Source organism: Eulemur rufifrons, chromosome 3, assembly GCF_041146395.1.
Source record: "Eulemur rufifrons isolate Redbay chromosome 3, OSU_ERuf_1, whole genome shotgun sequence".
Classification (NCBI taxonomy): Eukaryota; Metazoa; Chordata; class Mammalia; order Primates; family Lemuridae; genus Eulemur; species Eulemur rufifrons.
The window spans coordinates 40,654,111-40,658,323 of record NC_090985.1 but is presented as its reverse complement, the minus strand read 5'-3'; positions in this window follow the sequence as shown (position 1 = coordinate 40,658,323).

Sequence of the window (4,213 nt, the reverse complement as noted above, 5' to 3'; positions counted from 1 at the left end):
AAAGCAAGAGCAAAGCATGAAATTCTATCCCACTTCTGGGAAGAATCAGAGGAAAAGGGATGTGTCTAGTTCTGCCCTTTCTCAGATTTTATAGCTTTGGCATATAAATAAAGAAGGGATTGAAAGAAGGGAGAAGGGAATAAGAAAAAATCTAGACTTCCAAAAGATCCTGAGAAGAGATGTGTGAAATCGTGACTGCAACCTCACAATGTGTGTGTCTCAGAAAACATGAGGCTAATCCCAGCGCCGCAGTATCTTACGCTGCAACTTCAAAAGACTGGCCAGGGAAGCTCAAAACGCCTCGAACACCTCCCACCCCATGTTTCTTTCCTTATCTTATACATCCCTAAGTCCGCTGTCCTCTGCAAAAGTCAGTCTCAGTAAATGCTTTCAATGAGTCATTATTGAAATATATGTCTATATTTAAAAATTTCTCCCACATTGAAACATGAAATCCCTTAAATAAGAGATAAAATCCCAAGGAAGTCTGCTTCAGAAATAGAGGCTCCCACGCTTTTTTTCTTTCCTTATGTCTTTCCTGCTAAGAGAAATCTCTTTAAAAAATAATCTCAGGAGGCTATATTGCTTGAAACCAAAACAAGCGGCTCAGTCGTCTTTGCTGGAATCCTGCCGAGGAGACAGCTAAGGCCCAGTGCGTCATTCCCTTGTTGATGTTGCTGCCGGAGTTAGCCGGGGCAAAGGCTTTGAGATGCTCAGTACAGTGGACTGGAAAACGGCTTTCCCTGGTCCGGGGAGTGTGTATGGGGGACTTGATGAGACCAGATACACGCAGGAGGCGTCGTAGAGACAGATGGTCTCCCAAGTGACTTCGAACTTTTTTCAATCTTGTGGAAATAGGGTCTTCAGGTGACATGAAGGAAGAGCAGGAAGTTGTCTGTTCTTTATATCTGGGAATGTGCTTGAGAGTGCATGAAGCCACGGGATAAACGTGTGTGCCTTTCCAAAGTGTACTGTTTAGGATTTGGGAAATGTATTTGCTTTTTGTTAAAATAAATGTTAACATATAGGCATACTGTAGAGCAGAAGGCAAAATCGTGTGGACTTTTAAGGTGAAAGGCAACTGCAAGGAAAGGATGTGCTTATGGGGGGGCATTTGGGGCTCCGCCTTCCTCAGAGGTCACCAGCTTCCATGGGTTTACGCTCCTGTGACATTCCAGGCCACTGATGTGTTTGAGAAGCATTAGCACAATCGACAACGTGGGTGTCTCTGGAATAAAGTGCCAATCAGACGGGAAAGAACCAGTCAGTGTGGGCCAGAGGGGAGAAAGCTGGCAGTGCCCACCCAAGGTACTGCCCAGGAGCAGGCTTTTCCCTGGAGTGAGGGAGGTGCCTCAGGCTGTCACAGCTCAACACCATCAAATATTTAAATCATATTTTTAAAAAAGACTGCCTTTCTTCTGACTTCCTGCTCTCCCAGCAACCTTCTACTGTAATTTTGTCATCCATGGATTTTTCCTGCAGTGACAACATCCGGCCATCTTGGTGGTTGTATTTGTCACCAAGACCAATCTCTGGATGGTGCTGAATTCTCTGATTAGGACTCTTGACAGCCAGTTTGCCTCCCTTGACCTGAAAATTCTTTCTTTCTTTCTTTCTTTCTTTCTTTCTTTCTTTCTTTCTTTCTTTTGAGACAGACTCTCACTCTGTTGCCCTGGCTAGAGTGCCGTGGTGTCAGCCTAGCTCACAGCAACCTCAAACTCCTGGTCGTAAGCAATCCTTCTGGCTCAGCCTCCTGAGTAGCTGGGACTACAGGCATGCACCACCATGCCCGGCTAATTTTTTCTATATATTTTTAGTTGTCCAGATAATTTCTGTCTATTTTTTTGGAGATGGGGGTCTTGCTCTTGCTCAGGCTGGTCTCAAACTCCTGACCTTGAGCGATCCTCCTGCCTCGGCCTCCCAGAGTGTTAGGATTACAGGTGTGAGCCACCGCGCCCGGCCTGAAAATTCTTTCAACTTTCTATTGTCATATTTAAAAATGTTTTTATTTTTCTTTCACTTTAAAAGAAATTCAGTAAGTAAAATGTGAATACACAATGTAAAATTTTAGATAAAAACTGATGGGCAACCATTCTCATATATTTGCATCTACGCAAACACATATAGAATTTTTTTTTTTTAAAAAAGAAACATACATAAGACCATACTCTGTATTATTATACTTGCTTCTTTGCTTATCAGATATCCATGACAAGACAAAGAGATCTGCCTAAGTCTTTTCAACTGCTACACATGGTGTTCCCTAGTCTGGTTATGTTGTAGTTGATTTAACCATTTCTTTATTGATGGGCATTTAGGTTGTACAGTTTTCTGTTATTTTGAACATCTTGTGAGCATCTTTGTCCATATATTCTTGTGCACATGCGTAAATGTGTCTGGAAGGTGACGTTGTGGGTTAAAAAAAATTTGCATTTGAACTTTTCATAGATGCTTCCAATTGCTCTACCAATGGATTAAACCAGTTTACACTCCAACCAGCAGTGAATGAGTGTCATTCTCATATCCTCAACAACACTGGATTTTCTCAGTCTAGAAATTTTACCAATCTGATGAGTAAAAATTGGAAGTACCAGGTTGATGTTTTGCTGGTTACTAGGGAGGTTTCCACAACTTTTTCTATGCATAGGACCTTTTGGATTCTTCTTGTTTTCAAATCCCTCATTTCATGAGAAAGAATAGGATTCACTTGTCAGCCCAGACTTCTGGGGATCTAGGCTCTAGGAGACTAAAAATGTTCTCCAGTCCTCTGGCCCCTAAAATAACCCAGCTCTAGGGAAGCAGAGGCAGGCAAAGGATTTCTCCTTGTGTTTGGATCACTGGGCTCTGCTTTGGCCTTCACCTGGCTGGAGCAGGATGATGGGTGGATGGGGAGAGCTGAGGGGAGTCTTTTGGGTCCCAAACCTTTAGACAAGTGGAAGTAACTCCAAATTCTGGCCTTCCAGACTTCAGACCCCACCCCCAGAGCCCCTGGAAGAAGAGATCGTACCTGTGGTTTGTGCTTCATTCTGCAGAGCCTTAAGTAATTGTCTTTTACTTCAATGTTCTCACTTACTGCATTTGTGTTGTAGTTTAGTCATTTACATTTTTGTCCCCCATCTTAATCAGAAGTCCTTGGAGTCATTCATCCCTGCACCTCAAGGCTTAGCACTGTGTCTTCTGGTACTTGTACCTGTTCAATAAATGTTGGCAAAGAAGTGTTTCTCTCCACCTACAGTAGAAAGATATTCGACTAGAGGTTCTCAGAGGTACTTCTTGATGGTCACCACCTTCACCACAGCCAGACTCAGGAGGACAATACTTTGAAAGCAGACCAGGTAAGTTCCTGGTAGGCCAAGTCACGAGATAGAAATTTCAGTGGGTTCCCATTTTCTAACCCTGGAAAAGTGACAAGAGGACTATCTTTTATTTCGATTTGTTTTGCTTTTCCCTAGAACACAATCTAACCCCAAATATCTTCCTCATCAGGCTGTTGCCAACAAACAAAATTCTACTATTAGGCATGGATGGTCTTGGCTTAATAAAAATAATTCCTTTATTAAAATAATATAATTTACTTGTCCATCTACCCAGCTCCTAGTAGCAATTCCATTCTGCTTCCTCTTGGTAGGCTTTTTTAAATTAAAAAAACATTTTAAGGGAAGGGGATTTGGCACTTTAAAAAGTTTCTGAAAGAGCTAAAAATGATGTTCAAGGATCACATTAGACAATGAAACAGATCCTTAAGTTGAAGAAATAAAAAACACTGTGGCCAGAGACATGAGGGTATAAGTTTTAGAGCAATTATTTTTGTAAGTCACCAAATAGAATCTCAAGATGGTGAGAGCAGAAATTCGAGGATGGCATTTGTTTTGGGAGGTTAAGAACCGTCTCTCCTGTGGAGATGCAGCCGGAGCTGTGAGGTGGAGCAGTACGTGTGCAAAGGGGGTGCGAGGGGCTCCCAGGAGGACTGCCCAGGCTCAAGTTCAGCTCCGCCATTGCTAGCTGTGTCATTTTGGGCATGTTATTCAGCCTCTCTATAGCTCAGTTTCTAGAGGAAGTAATGAATTTAGTATAGTGCTCAGCACACAATGAGCCATTATTATTATAAATCTTCTTCATTTTATTAATATTATGGAGGCAGTTAACACCAACAGTCTCTTTTATGTACAATTCGGTACTCCTTGGCGCAGAACTGAGGATTAGTTGAACTTGG